Genomic DNA, 18,482 nt, shown 5'->3' with positions numbered 1-18,482 from the left:
ACTCATCTTATGGAATGATGATTACAATGTTCTTGGTGGGATTGTAGCAACTTTATCTTAAGCAATCATTTAGGATATTCTACATAAATGCTCTTAGTAGATATTAGGTTAAGTTTAAGTTTCTTGTCTTACATAAGCTTCATAACTCTAAACGTTTTAGATAAGGACATAACATTTTATCCTTAGTCTTATGAATGTATTTAATCTACTTGTTTGGTTGGAAAAACATATTCAAAATATGTGTGTTGTTGTGAGCATAACTCCTAAAATCATAAATGAAAGAATTCTTATATTCATCATTGAGCATACCACATCCCATAAGGTCTGATTCCTCCTTTCAGAAATATAAAGATGTCTTAGGTTGAATGAGTTGTGATCCAATTCCATAAATCCTAATATGATCCAAGGAACCTTGGCTTAAAGATTGTTTCCTTTATCAAAACAAAGGGTTTTTGATGGTCTCATATAGTTGTGTTTCATGATCATTATGAAACATTTTGAGCATTTAAAATGTTTCAACAATAACGAATAAAATTCGTCAGTGAAGTCTATAAAGTATCTATCACCATATCTATTCAAGGGATTGAAAAGGCCATCTACATCACTATTTATGATTCTTTTACAATTCCTTTGCTCTTTCACTACTATTAGTGAAAGACACATGAAAATCATATTCCCATGTAAATAGAATTCACATATATCAAATAAATCAGAATAATTTGCCTTTAAAAGACCATCTTTTGAAGTTGGGATGTATGTTTATTGTTTATATGGTCAGAATGATAATGCTATTAAATCAAATATCATTTGATTCTCGATTTCATATTTAGAACTATTAATTTAAAGGGGAGGTGAAGCGCCTGAATGATCGCGTGGGGGTCCTGGCCTTGGAAAACAACGACCTAAGCAAGAGAACAACAAAGTTGGAGGCAGACCTGGTTGGGGATAATGCTATAAGAGGGGTGTTGGAGAAGGATATTTCGTGGATCCTTCGTGATGAGCTCAGCCGGGTTGTGGACGGGGTGATCGAGAGCCCCCAATTTCTGAAGGGTTTGGTTCATGTGCAGGTAGCTTGTGTTGCGGTAGTCGTGGAGTAGGGAAATAGGGCTTCAAGAGAATTGGTGGTTGCCGGGGAGTTTTATCCAGAGGTAGAGGTAGATGTGGCCACCAAGACTCGGGAGATGGAGGATGCCATTGCGGCGTTCATGGAGACAGATTTTGCCAGCTATCTCTGACTTGGCGACATAGATTTGGCCGAGCTCCGTGATCTTTGTCAAGATGCTCAGAGTGATGGGTCAGGTCCTGGCCCAAGCACTCCACCCGGTGATGGTAATGCCCCTGCCCATAAGTAATGTTATTTTCCTGGTTTGTTTTGATGTAGCTTATGTGAACAATATTTTCTTTTTCTCTTTTTCTTTGTTTTTTGTTTTTGCTTCCCTTAGTGGCAGTCCTAAAGTTCGGGAGTCTGGAAATTTGACAATGTTTGCTTTATATTTATGGATGTTAATGTTTCTTATTATCGTATACATTTTGTTTGATTCCTTCGTAAATGGTTTATGTTGGCCATCATGTAGTATATTATGCAAGGCTTGCTAAATCCATGGTCTGAGTCCTTTTACTTATGGACTCTTTGTGTTTTACTCATGCTAGTATTTGAGAAATCTATTCCAATTTTCTTCTTAAAGACCCTAGGTAGCCAATATCGTCATCTTGAGGCTCACCTGGTTGTGCTTTTGTTATTAGTGGAAGATTATGACTCTTCTACACTTACATTACATGTTCTTTTCATGCTTGTTTTTGGGAAGGTTTGCTAAAATGCGAGTGATGAACATGTTCTGGGGGAAAGGTTATGAATCTTTTTTTATAAACCCCTTGGCTGCCTCTTTGTATCGATTTCGCTCATGTGACGTTGGATGACCAGTCCTTGTTGTCACATGGTAAATGTACACAACCTCTTTATTTTATTTTTCATGTTTGAAAATAAGGAGCATCTGAATTTCTCTCTCTCTCTCTCTCTCTCTCTCTCTCTTCTAATTTTATTGTTGGAGTGTTATTAAACTGGGAGTGGTGAAATAGTTTTTGCTGGTTAAACTTACATTCCACAACTAATATACAATGCCTTTGCTAACATTCAATTTTTATTTAACACTTGTTTTAAGAATAGAAATGACACAGATTCTGTGCGTGAGCACTCGAGCACCTTTGTGCGCAACAACGTCTCTAGAATGACTTTCCTCTAGGAGCGTCTGTCCCTCTGTCTTAGAGATGCATTTTAGCCATGGGCTTAAATACCCTCTCCGGTACAGTTGGTTGTCTCTGATTGTGAAATATGACGCCCTGATCCTGACTTTCCTCGCTTCTTCTGGGTCGTCCGGGAGTACTCCATGGCGTAAGTAATCGATGTATGGTTTGGTACATTCTGGGATAGTCGAGATTGTATTGACCTTTTGGTTATCAATGCTTCTTTCTGGAAGCACTTCGACTAACACTTTCTTTTTTAGGTAGTCGTACGAAGTTGAGGCTAGCTTGCTGAGAGCATCTGCCCTCACATTTTTCCACGAGAAATTTGTTTCATGGAAAAGTTTTTGAATGTGCTTGTTAAGCTGCAGACTGCATCTAGATATTTCTGCATCCTTGGATCTTTTGCTTCATATGTTCCATTTATCTGGTTTGTGATAAGTAATGAATCACTGAGAGCTGCTAATTGCTTTGCACCAACCTCCTTTGCCAACCTCAGGCCCGCTAGAAGTGCTTTGTACTCTGCTTCATTATTGAATACATGGAAATCGATCCGGAGTGCATAAGTGATTTCTTCGCCCTTGGGGCTTTGAAGGATCCCGCCTGCGCCTGAGCCTTCCTTACTTGCCGCACCGTCAGTGTACAACTTCCAAAGTTCTTTACCAGCTTCAGGTTCTGATGGGTCAACAGAGATTGTCTTCGGTACCCCCTTGATAGTGTGTGGGATTTCGACTAGGAAATCTGCAAGGGTCTGGGTCCTGATGCTAGTCCGGGGGTGATAATTTGTAACGCCCGTAGATCCGGGCTAGTCAATTTAGAGACGATAAGCATCAAAAATGACTTTTTGATGGAATATTATTTAGAAGTATTAATCTTAACCAAGTTGTAGTATATGTCACAAGGTTTCCGTGCATATAAAGAACGCCAAAATCCGAGTTATAACGAAGAAGTTATGACCTGTCGAAGTTTCGCGACAGAACCGGCACGACCCAGCGCGACCCAACGCGAAGTAAATAGTGAATTTAAGGTAGATAGATATATATACTTAGTGATCTAAATGAGAATTGAAGATCTCATCGATAGTAGTGCAACGACGGAAAGACGGACGAAAACGGAGTTCAGATGAAGGAGTTATGAATTTCGAACGGAGTTTTCCTGTCCCGGCCTACTAAAGATAATATATAAGTAATATATTTATTATATATTACAAATAAAGTCAAAATTAGCCAATGGAGTCTGAACGAGAGTTGTAGAGCATAATCTCACCTTCGCGTCGATATAAAGAACGTCGAAAACGGAGTTCGTATGCGAAAGTTATGAATTTCTGAAGTTCGGGGCGCGAAACCCCAAAACCGTCAGAGACCACGACATGGCAAGCAGTGCCACGACGTGGCAAATCTTCTGACACCTCCGGGAGTCCCCCAGATGCAACTTGCGATGACGCATGCAGTGACAACCAAGCCCATGACGTGGAAAATGGTTCCACGACGTGGCAAGGGCCAGTTTTGCCCTATAAATAGATTTGAAGGGCCAGCCGGGTTTGGTTGCTCATTCTCTCATCTCTCTCCCATATTACATCGTTTTACGTGCAATTTTAACCCCCCGAAGCCCCGGTATCGCCCTGAGACCCGAATCAAGTCCCGAAGCACGAAGACCCCGAGAAGAAAAGAGTTTCCAAGCCGAAGCTCTGCCCGCGAGAAACCCGGTGTGTGAAGTGATCCCGGTTTCACCGAAGAATACTATCATTGCAAGCCGTAGTGCTGTCCGATCATCTTCTGAGCAAGTGAGTGTATAGTCCCTTTCATAAACACGATAATAATATAAGTATTGATTGAATGTATTAAATATATTGTTGTTTATATGTGTGAGTGTGTGGTCACTTTCTTTTAACACATAAATATTAAGTATTGGCTATGAAATACGTGCTATGTGTATAATATATTGTTGTTTATTTGAGATGATTGTGGAATGGATGAATTATATAAGTTTTAATGAGTTAAACTATATATGTATTTTGTATCTAAAAATATGTTGGGTAGAACATGAGTAGATGAGGTTGTTGGTAGGTGATAAAAGGTGGATTGGACCATGAGATAAAAGGATAAAGAGATAAACTAGTTTTAGATCCGAGAGTATGGATCAGAGCAGGAGGTTAGTTTTAGATCCAAGGGTATGGATCAGATCAAGAGGTTAGTTTTAGGTCCAAGAATATGGATTAGGTAATGAGGAAAATTTAAGATCCGGGAGTACGGATTATGTATTTTAGAACTACGTATTCATTCGATAAGGTATCATGTGTATAGTCCCTTTTAGGAATCGTGATTTTAAATACGAGTATTGATTATAATATGAAATATACATATGTATGTGAAGTATTTTTCATTGTCCGAAATACGTGTTAGATATATTTGATAATATACAACGTGTGAATCAGATATGGTTCAATATGTGTTAAGATGTGTATATATGATACTATTACTTAAAAACCTTGTGTTAAGTATACACTAGTTAGCGTTTCCTAAACGGAGATAGTATCAAAAAAATTGATTATAAACATTATAGGTTTGCCTAGTGATGGGTTAAGACTTAAATGGGATGTTTAGTTCAATTAGGATCGGGATTTGGGTAGTCTCTTATTAAGAGTACGTGTGGGGTGAGATTGATGATCGGTGGAGTACGTCCTACGTACAGAAGTACATTTTATGTACAAAGTATTTTTCAAAGCTCTGTGTCTTGGGTGCTGCTTGTGCCAGGGTACTATTATATTCTTAGGTACGATTCTTTCGCATACTAGAGTACTATAATGTGCAAGAAGTACTATCTTGTACAAAGTCTTTCGACAATTTTGTGTGTCGGTTACGGGAGCGTACGGGAATACTCTATTAGTATTTCCCCATACTTTTATTTTGAGAGAGCTTTGGAGTCAGCGTTTCTTTTATGAAGTGATCGATTGAGCTTCATATGCCAGTGTTTTCTTTCACGAAGTAATTAAGGGAACTTCGTAGACTACCTAATAAAGTGCGTCGGTAATAGACCACTGCTAGGTATGTCTGGTGTTATATTGCTGGGATAGGTAGAGTCTGGGGGTATAATACCTCATGATAGTCGGACCACGCCTAGGCATTGTAATCTAGATAACTACCCCTGACTTAAAATGTATTGTGGTTCTTTCTTTTACGAACGGAGGTTCGTTGTGAAACTTGTTCCATTCCCCTCATTTGATGTCTTTATTGATCCTTGCTTGCTGCCAGGGAATTTCCGAAGCAGCTTCGTCAGTTGTTATTCATATCGAATCCTTAGGCTAGATCTCGTAAGATCATTGTATAGGGTCAGTATGTGGGGATCGACGGGATGGGATATGTTGTTTTAGAAATATAATATGTGTTCATAATATCAGTGGTTTTGCAGGATTGAGATATACTTTATTGTCACGTTGTTTGAATTAAGAGCTTTCATACTCTATGTTCCTTAGATAATTAGGTTCATTGGGTAATATTGGAACTAAATGTTCTTTAGGTGTTCTTAAACTAGGTGTCCATTAATTATTGTGAATTGCGTGTTCACCAGAGGTGATCCAAGAACCATGTCAACACTAGACTTTGTGCCAATTCCTTAGGCAATCCTTAGGAATGAATGGGAGAAGGGTAATCGGTTCTTAGGATAAATATTTAAGAAATAAATGGAGATAAAGGGGGTGGGTAATTGGATTGATTATTTGATAGATAAATATAATAATTATATTATTGTGGGTTGAAAACCCTATATGCTCACCAGACTCCCAAGCCTGACCCACTCAGTTTAATTGTATCACAGGTATCGATACGAAGCTGCTTTGCACTGAGAGATTAAAGGAGATGTAAATCACTAGAATAAATGAATGTATGTTCTGTTTATGCTTCTGTGTCTGTATCGGAACATGACATCCCGAGGTTTTATTATTTAATGAAAATACATTCTCTTTGAGAAATGTTTTGATAAGTTTTTATCATATCTTGTTTTGGGAACAAATTCCGCAACTCTTTTAATCAAAGGATTACTCTGATTTTAAAATAAAGCATAAACAAACCGGTCTTTTCTGGCCGTGAAATTTGGGGATGTCACATAATTGATATCATGCTCGCCTAATTCTATGGCCCACTTGGCCAGACACCTAGAACTTTTCGACCTTAACAAAACTTGCTTTATCGGATAACTGGTTAGGACATCCACCTTGTGGGCTTGAAAATATTGTTGTAGCTTCTTGGCAGCATATACCAAGGTGAGGACCAATTTCTCTAAGGTCGAGTAATTGACCTCTGGCTCTACTCACAAAGTGGATGGGGACCTGCTTTCCTTCCCATTCCACTGCCAACACGGAGGAGATAGCTTCTTCCGAAGCGGCTAAATACATTTGTAGTGTCTCCCCTGGTAATGGGCAGGCGAGAGCCGGTAGTTGGTGTAAGGCATCTTTCAGTCGTTTCAATGCTTCATCTACTTTTTCCGTCCATTTGAAATGCTTTTTTTATCTAAGAACCCTTTGAGGGTTTGGTACAGAGGAAGCACCTTTTCTGCTGATTTGGCGATGAATCTTTCCAATGCCGTCAGCCTACCGTTGATCTCTTGTACACCCTTGAGGTTGTGGGGAGTTTTTGACTCGAGAAACTATTGGATTTTGGTGGGATTGGGCTCCTTGGATATCTGACATCCAAGGAATTGACCTTCTTCTACACCGAAGGTACACTTAGCCGGGTTTAACCTCATATGTGCTTTAGCTAGCATTTTAAAAGTTTCTTCCACATCATGGAGTAGAGTTTCTTCTACACCGAAGGTACACTTGTCCATTAGTCTCTGATATGTAGCCCCCACGTTTTTGAGTCCAAATGACATTTTATGATAGCAGAAAGTGTCCTGCTCGAACAAGCGTTATTAATATTTGAGTAATCAATGCACATTCTCCATGATCCATTGGCTTTCTATACCATAACATGATTTGCTATCCATGTCGAGAACATTACTTCCCTGAGTATGCCGACACTTACTAGGTCAACGACTTCTACATTTATAGCCTTGTTCCAATCTTCTGCCTGACCCCTCTTCTTTTGTATAACATGATTGCTTCCAGGCGTGATATTGAGACTGTGTTCTATAACCTGTCGATCTACACCTTTCAGATCTGTTGGTTTCCAGGAAAAAATGGTGGAATATTGCTTCAAAAGCGCTACCAGTCGTGCGTTGGTCTCACCTGATAAGTGAGCACCAATTCACACGGGCTGCTCTGGATATTCCACGTTGATATGGTGTTGTTCGGTGGAACATCCCTCTTTCGACTTCTTTGGTGCTCGCACCAACTCGGGAGCGACTATGATCTGGTGGCAGTGCTGTGCCCTGGTGTTTGTGGCGATGATTGTCGCTGATCCCTGACGCGTGCTAAATTTAACTATGCCATGTATCGTTGATGGCACGAACTGTAATAGGGAGATTGCCGACCGGCCAAGCAGAATATTTTGTTCTATTGGAAACCAGATCACAGAGAATTCGATTGTTCTTATGATTCTATCCCTCTCTTCATGACTAACCAACGTTTGGGGTAGCCGGCTAGTGCCCAATGGCCATAAACTATGCTCGGTGAACCCTACTAGCAGTCCTCCGGATGGGGGCCTTAGACCCTCCTTTCATGCCTCTGGTAGTTGCCTGAAACAATGCTCATAGAGTATGTCAGAGCAACTACCATTGTCAATGTATATTCGATGGATTTTTGTGTGACGAATGAATCCAGATATGAGGAGTGGGTCTCACGGATCCCAGTTCAATGGTCTGGGATCACTGCTTGAAAAACTCATATTGAGTAGATTTCTCGAGAGTACCTCTATCTCGTCCTTCGCTTGGTGAGTTGTGTTTCTCTTACGGGACTTAGAGATAGTGAGTACCTCGGTACTGTCATACGGAGGTTCCTGCAGCAGATCGGGATGCAACTATCGTCGTCCGAAGCAGCGAACCTTCCAACAACAATTACCGAAAACTACTTTGGAGTAATGGATCTGTTAATTTCTGCCGTAATGAGTGGGATCTGTGCCATTAGCCTCTGGATTGGGGCCTGTGTTGTATACTCGTGGTGGTGGTCGTTGTTTACCATCACCAATATTCTGAACAGATCTTCTACTGCAGTCGCAGATGCTGTTGGGTTTAGATTGCATGCCCTTTTGCAGAGAACCAGTGTCGTTTATTGGCTATATCACTCTGAAGATACGTTCGGATGGCGCCAAATGTTGTGAAATGCTCATCAGGGGATTGATTTCTCGTAGACGGGTTTGTCCTGGTGTTTTTCCTACGAACACAACACAAAAGAATCGTTAAAGGATGACCGGGGGTTCTCCCGAGACGTCACTCTCACGATCAAGTTAGTTCTTGTGACAACCCGATGTTTCAACTCTATGTAAATGACCAAAAAAGTCAAGTATTGTAACCACTTTTGATATAATGAAATTAAATTCGAAAATAAAAAGTCCAAAAAGTCTCTAAATAATTACCTACTATGTTTGATGTCATTAAACCATGATCGTACGTAAAAAGAACGCCCAAATCTGACTTCGTATAAAGAAGTTATGATTTTTCCAAGTTCGGCTTAGCGACAGGCAGCTAAAAACTCGAAACGGAGATCGAGCGACTTTTGGCCGGAATGACCTAAACGAGAATCGAAGGTCTCGACAATGGTAAAAAGTATGGCAAAATCAGACGTCAGATAAAGAAGTTACGAATTTCTAACGAAATTTTCTTACCGGGACCTTTTAAAAATAAATAATAAAAATAATTTCAAAATTTGCCGACGGAATCTAAACGAAAGTTGTAGAGAGTAGTCTCACCCACGCGTGGATATAAAGAACGTCGAAAACGGAGTTCGTATGAACAAGATATGAATTTTAGAAATTTATTAAATAAATAAAATATAAATTTTATTATTTAATCTCGGCATTATCCGAAGGAGGAGTCACCAAGTCGATCCGAGTTACGCCCAGCGTACTCGAGGCCTATGCGAGGCTATGCCCCGTCCCATCCGAACTCCGAGGCAGTCGAGGATCCGGTCACGCGTGACGCACGAGTACGCCCAGCGTACCGAGGCGGTTCCCAGCCCCTATAAAAGGGGGCGAGGGTTCCGAAGAAAGGGCTCAAATTCTCCCAACTTTCTTGCGTTCTTGCCTTGTTTTCCGTGCCCGTGCTAACCCGAAGCCCCGGTTACCTTGCTCAAGTCCCGAAGGTCGTTTGTGCTCCCAAGATTCCCGAGAATCCCGAGAAAATCCGCTTTCTCGAGTCGAAGTTCTGCTCGGTTTTCATCTCGCCTTTTCCGACTTTTCAAGTGAGTTCATACCTCTTAATTAACCTTTTAAATGTTCTATAAATGCTTTTATATGCTTTCAGGGGGGGGGGGGGGAATACAAGTAAAACACACGATTATTATCGTGTGTTATATAAAGTTTCATTATTCATTTTCTATGCTATGGAATTCTTATCTTTATCTTTTCAACCTATAGTTGAAGGATGCCTCCGCATAGAAACCCGAGACGAAACAACGGTGGGGAAGAACCTCTACCACCACCACCTCCACCTCCTCAATTTGATGCTGTCATGTTCCAAGCAGTAGTCACCGCAGCTGTAGCAGCTGCCATGTCACGGATCAATAACCCGGTTACTACTGGCTCGGGAACTGGCACACATCCATCCAACCATGGCGAGAGTCATGGGCAATCCCGAGAATGCACCTATAAGGAATTTACTAACGCCAAACCCCAGATGTTTAATGGAACTGGTGGTGTGATGATTTCGAGGCAGTGGATCGAAAGGACATAATCGGTCTTTGAAATCTGCTCCTGCCCCGAACACAGCAAAGTCAAGTTTGCAACTTACACGCTTACCGATAGAGCTTTAACTTGGTGGAATGGCCACGTTAAGGTACTTACTCTGGTAGTGGCAAACTCAATAAGCTGGGAGAGCTTAAAAACCATGCTGATGAGAGAGTACTGTCCACGAGGAGAGATTCAAAAACTCGAACACGAACTCTGGACGCTCGGAATGATTGGTACCGACATAGCAGCTTATACCAACAGATTCTGTGTCTGGCAATCCTTTGCCCGGATATGATTGCTACTGAGAGCAAGAAAACAGAGAGATGCATTTGGGGACTGTCGCCCCAAATTCAGTCGAGCGTGTTAGCTTCAAAGCCTGACACTTTTGAAAGTGCCAAAGAGCTGGCACAATCTCTCATTGATCACGGAAGTCATCAGAACTCGGAAATTTCTACACCAGAACCACAAAAGGGAAACAACAACAACAATAACAGGAAGAGAGGATGGAGTAAAGGGAAGGGTGGGTCTTCCCAAGAATCCTTGAAGAAACAACAACTAGTTACAGTGAATGCTGCTACTGTACCTACTACCGTTCCTACAAATCCCTACCCGACAACGCCTTATGCGGGTAACTTTCCAAAGTGTGCCAAATGCACTTACCACCACCTTGGACCTTGTCGGGAAATGCATTGCTCCAACTGCAACAAAAAGGGACACACTGTCCGTTTCTGCAAAGACCCCGTAAAGCCAATCACTCAAGTTCCCAATGCTGGTGTAGGCCGAGCTTGCTACGATTGTGGCGAGGTGGGCTATTACAAGAGAAACTGCCCAAAGGCAGCAAATACCGGTGGGGTGGGACGAGTGCTAACTATAGGCCACGAAGAAGCCGTAGCTGATCCTACAGTAGTTGCTGGTACGTTTCTTCTCGATAATTCATATGCATGCATACTGTTCGATAGTGGAGCGGAGAGAAGCTTCGTGAGTCAAAACTTTATTCACTTACTTAAACATAAACCTAGCAAGTTAGAAAAATCATTCACTATAGAGATGACAAATGGAAAAACAGAAAACACTAACTGCATATACATGGACTATACATTAACTTTAGACGGTCATTCTTTTCTAATCAACCTCATGCATGTCCAAATTAAAAGTTTCGACGTCACAGTCGGCATGGATTGGTTAAGTCTTCTTCGTGCCAACATCATGTGCTTTGAGAAAGCAGTTCGTCTTAGTCTTCCTAACGACGAAACATTTGTGATTTACGGCGACAAATCAAGTACAAACCTTCGCATCATTTCGTGCATCCAAGCCCGAAAGTGTTTGCGGAAGGATTATCATGCATTTCTTGCACACATTGTCGATACGAGTCAGGAAGTAAAGGATATTAAGAGCATTCCAGAAGTATGCGACTTTCCCGATATCTTTCCAGAAGAACTACCGGGATTACCACCGCAACGTCAAGTCGAGTTTAGAATCGACTTAGTTCCAGGGGCTACCCCAGTAGCAAAATCGCCTTATTGTATGGCACCAGCAGAGATGCAAGAACTTTCCAGTCAGCTTAACGAACTCCACCAAAAGGGATTTATTAGACCAAGTTTCTCACCTTGGGGAGCACCGGTCTTGTTTGTAAAGAAGAAAGACGGATCGTTCCGCATGTGCATCGACTACAGAGAACTGAAAAAACTTACTGTCAAAAATCGTTATCCTCTGCCTCGCATTGACGACCTATTTGATCAACTTCAAGGAGCAAGCTACTTCTCGAAGATAGATTTACGATCCGGATATCACCAATTACGAGTACTAGAAGGGGATATTCCCAAGACAGCCTTCCGAACCCGTTATGGGCGCTACGAATTTGTAGTGATGCCGTTCGGATTAACCAATGCACCAGCAGTATTCATGGACCTAATGAATAGGGTATGCCGTCGTTACTTGGATCAGTTCGTCATCGTCTTCATCGATGATATACTTATCTACTCCCGAAGTAAGGAAGAGCATATTCAGCGCCTACAAAAAGTCTTAGAAACATTACGATTGGAGAAGCTCTATGCGAAGTTCTCTAAATGCGAATTTTGGATTCGAAGAGTCGAATTTTTGGGCCACGTTGTTAGCGAGAAGGGAATACACGTGGACCCCTCCAAAATTAAGGCCATTAAGAACTGGTTGGCACCAAAGACACCTATAGAGATTCGTCAATTTCTAGGTCTTGCTGGCTATTATCGCAGATTCATAAAGAACTTCTCTAGCATTGCGAAACCTCTCACTACATTGACCCAGAAAGGCGTGGCCTTTGACTGGGAAGCAAAACAAGAGAAGGCATTCCAAACACTGAAGCAGGCGTTGTGCACCGCGCCGATACTATCCCTCCCCGAACGGATAGAAGATTTTGTGGTGTATTGCGATGCATCAAACCAAGGACTTGGTTGTGTTCTTATGCAAAGAGGGAAGGTTATTGCTTATGCCTCCCGTCAGCTTAAGACACACGAAGTAAACTATACAACACACGATCTTGAGTTAGGAGCAGTAGTATTTGCTCTAAAGATCTGGAGACACTACTTGTACGGAACAAAAAAGTACTATTTTCACCGATCACAAGAGCCTTCAACACATTTTCGATCAGAAGGAGCTCAACATGCGACAACGACGATGGGTCGAGTTACTCAATGACTACGAATGTGAAATTCGTTATCATCCTGACAAAGCCAATGTGGTAGCTGACGCCCTCAGTCGAAAGGAATACACTGGTCGGAGAGTCAAATCTCTGACTATGACTATCCATTCCCACTTATCCACCCAAATTAAGGAGGCTCAACTGGAAGCTTTGCAACCTGAAAATATGGCGGGTGAATCCCTGAGAGGAATGGAAAAGAATCTAGAAATCAAGGGTGGCGGAGCATATTATCTCATGGACCGTATCTGGACACCGAAACATGGTGGTTTCAGAGACGTGGTCATGGCCGAAGCACACAACACGAAATATTCCGTCCACCCAGGTTCAGATAAAATGTATCTGGATCTTAAGAAACTGTACTGGTGGCCTAACATGAAGGCAGAAATTGCTACCTTCGTAAGTAAATGCCTTACTTGCGCTAAGGTTAAGGTCGAGTATCAGAAACCGTCAGGATTACTACAACAACCGGAGATACCGGAATGGAAATGGGAACGGATCACTATGGACTTCATAACCAAGTTGCCCAAGACGACGGGTGGACTCGATACCATATGGGTCATCGTCGACAGATTGACCAAATCCGTGCATTTCCTACCAATCAAGGAGACAGACAAGATGGAAAGGCTTACAAGAACTTACATAATGGAAATAATGTGAGTGCATGGTGTTCCGATATCCATTATCTCCGATAGAGATAGTAGATTTACTTCAAGGTTCTGGCAGTCACTACAAAGTTCCCTGGGGACTAGACTAGACATGAGTACAGCCTACCATCCACAAACAGACGGGCAAAGTGAGAGAACGATACAAACTTTGGAAGATATGTTGAGAGCCTGTGTGATTGACTTTGGAAAGGCATGGGACATCCATTTACCCCTTGTCGAATTTTCATACAACAATAGTTATCATACGAGCATAAAAGCTGCTCCATTTGAAGCCCTCTATGGCCGTAAGTGCAAGTCCCATCTGTGCTGGACTGAAGTTGGCGACACCCAGTTAGCTAAAGGACGAGTTCTTGAAGGCACTCTCACCGGTCCAGAAATCATACGGGAAACGACAGAGAAGATCGTTCAGATTCGTGAACGGTTGAAAGCATCTAGAGACCGACAGAAAAGCTATGCTGACCGAAGGAGGAAACCTTTGGTATTTCAGGTAGGAGACCGCGTTCTATTGAAGGTCTCACCATGGAAGGGCTTAATACGCTTTAGAAAGCCTGGAAAGCTAAATCCAAGATACGTAGGGCCAAAATACAAGCTTAATCTACCACGTGAACTTAGTAACATACATCCAACCTTCCATGTCTCGAACTTGAAAAAGTGTCTGTCCGATGAGACTCTTGTTATTCCACTCGACGATATCGAGATCAACGAGAGCCTCAACTTTGTGGAAGAACCGGTAGAGATCATGGACCGAGAGGTCAAACAAACGAAACAAAGTCGCATACCCATCGTGAAGGTTCGCTGGAACGCCAAGCGAGGACCTGAATTCACATGGGAACGCGAAGATCTGATGAAACAAAAGTACCCTCACCTTTTTCTCTGATTAACAAGTATCTTTCTTACTTTAAATTTCGGGACGAAATTCCCTCTAACGGGGGGATGATGTGACAACCCGATGTTTCAACTCTATGTAAATGACCTAAAAGTCAAGTATTGTAACCACTTTTGATATAATGAAATTAACTTCGAAAATAAAAAGTCCAAAAAGTCTCTAAATAATTACCTACTATGTTTGATGTCATTAAACTGTGATCGTACGTAAAAAGAACGCCCAAATCTGACTTCGTATAAAAAAGTTATGATTTTTCCAAGTTCGGTTTAGCGACATGCAGCTAAAAACTCGAAACGGAGATCGAGCGACTTTTGGCCGGAATGACCTAAACGAGAATCGAAGGTCTCGACAATGGTATTTCAACAGTAAAAAGTCTGGCAAAATCAAACGTCAGATAAAGAAGTTATGAATTTCTAACGAAATTTTCTTACCGCGACCTTTTAAAAATAAATAATAAAAATAATTTCAAAATTTGCCGATGGAATCTAAACGAAAGTTGTAGAGCGTAGTCTCACTTACGCGTGGATATAAAGAACGTCGAAAACGAAGTTCGTATGAAAAAGATATGAATTTTAGAAGTTTATTAAATAAATAAAATATATATTTTATTATTTAATCTCGGCATTATCCGAAGGAGGAGTCACCAAGTCGATCCGAGTTACACCCAGCGTACTCAAGTACGCCCAGCATACCGATGCGATTCCCAGCCCCTATAAAAGGGATGCGAGGGTTCCGAAGAAAGGGCTCAAATTCTCCCAACTTTCTTGCGTTCTTGCCTCGTTTTCCGTGCCCGTGCTAACCCGAAGCCCCGGTTACCTTGCTCAAGTCCCAAAGGTCGTTTGTGCTCCCGAGATTCCCGAGAATCCCGAGAAAATCCGCTTTCTCGAGTCGAAGTTCTGCTCGGTTTTCATCTCGCCTTTTTCCGACTTTTCAAGTGAGTTCATACCCCTTAATTAACCTTTTAAATGTTCTATAAATGCTTTTATATGCTTTCAGGGGGGGGGGGAATACAAGTAAAACACACGATTATTATCGTGTGTTATATAAAGTTTCATTATACACGTTTTATCAACAGAATCATATGTGATTTATAACCTTTATAGGGAAACTTTCGTATGCAAAATATATCATCGATAACATTATATCTTTTGAAATGAAAAACGTGGTTATATAAGTATAAATCAAACACTCTGCTTAGACTGCATGTATATGTGTCCAACTTAGACACTATAAAAATTTATACTTTCATAACAAGTGATTCATTTTCTAGGGATTTCTAAACAAACGAGACACACTTTTAGAAAACTATAATAGATATAGTTTTACGAGAACATTACTAACTTTTACATACTAGAAACACTATTTTCAAGAAGTCACTTTCACATACAAGAACAAACGAACATTTTAACACGTAAATCTGTTTTTATACTAAGTTTTGTGAGACATTAACTTCACGTACGTTCGAGTACACATTTCAAGTCATGTATTATATACCAGAATCCCTTGGAGGGGGAGCCTGGTGTTTGTGTATAGATCTATACGAGCTTGACAACCACGCGCCCTGACTGTTAGCTATAGTACACCATTTGGGGTGACAAACGTCAGAACATTCCAACGCTTGAAGAACGTTGTGTATTGGCAAATCTAGTCAATAACATGGTTATAAAAATCACATAGGGTATTAAAAAGACATTGATTTACGGGGTTTTCAGACGTATTGGAAATTTTCTACGTACATACATTTTCTAGAAACAAACATTGGTCTTGATAGAAGGCTACATTTATACTAGTAGAAAATATGAGATTTTCTAGGAACAAACAAACAAAAACAAAACATTTCATTTCATACAAACATTTTCATTTAACACTTATGAAACTCACCAGCTTAAATGTTGATCTACTCTTTCAAAACTACTTGTATGTCCCAGGGATTCAGTAATTACAGGTAACATACAACTTTTGAAGAAGGGACGCTGCGGCGCCAGTTTAAATTCATATTTTGGCATCATATTGTAATTGGTTTTGAACATGTACCTTTTAACAATGTAAACTTTCAATTATATATATGATGGTTGTTTTGTTTTCTTTACTATGTATCCATTTGTTACGCTACCACATGAAGTCATCCGCCTCCGAACGTTTCCGCCGTTCCGGTTTGGGGGTGTGACAGTTCTCACTTAGAGAGAATTTTAGGGTAAATTGTATGGAGAAGATGGATTCCTTCCTTGGGCAGGAAGAGATCTTTTTATACCTACTGCTAACGGAATGAAATGATTCTCTCATGTGGGATTGAGACGTGACACCCTCTTATTGGAAGGAGTGTGCCCATGATAACTAACTGTCGGGTGACGATGACCTGATTGGTTGTGAGAGAATGAGAAGATTATGAGGAATATTCTTTCCTCATGAGGGGGAGTGGGCTACCAGCTCAATGCTGGCCTACTTGAGCCAAGACCGGGTCCCGGCCATGGTCCTGGCTAGATAACGCCTAGTTAATACTTTCCGTTAAGTTTAAAGTGGCCGCGTACGGTAATGTTAACAAAGACAAACATGGCGCAAAGCATAAAAGGGCCTAATATCTTTATTATGCTAACATGGAGAATGGGGTTAACAAATGTTACTGGCTAAGTACATGAATTGAATGAACAAATTCAAGGTTGATCCCATAAATGGAAGGAGAATTTGGCCCATGTCATCTTGCCAACAAACATGTATGTTGGTATAACGATAAGCAAAAACTAGATATGCATTTCTTCAACAATTTCTTACCTTATTTAATTTTACTGGTGGGTAGGCTAGAGGAAAAAAGGTTGATATTAGCCTAACAAACATGGAAAGAGTACATACCTGCAATTTAGTTGGTTTATGTTTACTTGATGAAGTTGCAAGGGGCAAGAAGAAAAGAAAAGTACATACCTGCAATTTAGTTGGTTTATGTTTACTTAATTCTGTTAGGTGATTGCCTTGGTTGATGACACTACTTTCTAGTAATTTGGTATGTTGATTTGGACACTAGGTCATTGTAATAACTGATAATATTCAAACAATTGGTTTTGATGGTGTAGTTTGTTAGGTGCCATTATGGTTGTTTCAGTTGTCCATTATAGTAATATGGCATGTTAGTTTGGCCAAAGTGAGACGTTATTATGCTCAATGACCAATCACGTAATTAATTGAAACCACAAGAATAGTGGTGAGACGTTTCCTATAGTTGTCCACAAAATAAAATATTTTGAAAACCACATAGACAAATTCTGAAATTTTGTCTTAGATTAATAAAAACATATTTTTATTGTACAAATTAATAAAAAAGATTATTAACAAAATTAGTATGGAAATAGAATAACATATTAATGCAAAAATAAGCTTCCAAATATGTGCCAACGGCTTACAGCAAATAAACGTGTTTCTTGAAGATTGTAGATCAATTTTTCAAAAGAAACAATTATTAATGAGGAAACCCAAAAAAAGATTCTACAATATCGCATCAACCACAATATGTTTGACGTCATCAACTGAACAAAATCATTGAAAGATTCAAGAACATTAATACATGCCTAACCCCTTTTCATTCATACAAAGCAATCAAACAAAGAACCCAGTATATTCATCCATACACATATATATACATGAAAACTGATAAAATTCACATGATAGGAACCAGTATTCATGGAGATGTATCTCAAGTTAACAAAGAAGGGAAGAAGAAACATTACCCATAAACAACATGGGTATACTTATCTTTAAGCCATCTGAAGCTCTTCCTAAAGGACCCTTTGAGTTTTCCTTCAACAGAGTAGACTTTATATCCTGCAACCCTCTTCTTCCTCTGAAACTCAGGATCACTAAAACTCCATGATTTTGTAGCGGATCCATTTGTGGATTTCCCTTTCTTCAGCTTGAAATCATTTCCAGCGCCTGAAACAACGATATCCATGTTCGTTTGTGGGATTTTGTAGGAAGAGGCATATGAAACGCTGTAAGATCTGAAATCGCGGGGTGGGTGGTGTTCGAAATCGGGCATTTTTGAGCCAAATCCACCATTGTATCTCTCTAGTTGCATGTCTCGATCACTGTAGTTGTATGATTTTGATTTGAAATCATCCATGGGTGTGGTGGAGTTGGGAGAGATGAAGAGAGAAATGGGAAACTGTGAGGTGGGAATTTGAATTTTGATGGGAAAAAGTAAAGAGTGGAGGCTG

Source organism: Lactuca serriola, chromosome 5 (assembly GCF_051521515.1).
Source record: "Lactuca serriola cultivar US96UC23 chromosome 5, Lser_US96UC23_V15, whole genome shotgun sequence".
NCBI classification, from domain to species: Eukaryota; Viridiplantae; Streptophyta; class Magnoliopsida; order Asterales; family Asteraceae; genus Lactuca; species Lactuca serriola.
This window is presented reverse-complemented; position numbering follows the sequence as displayed.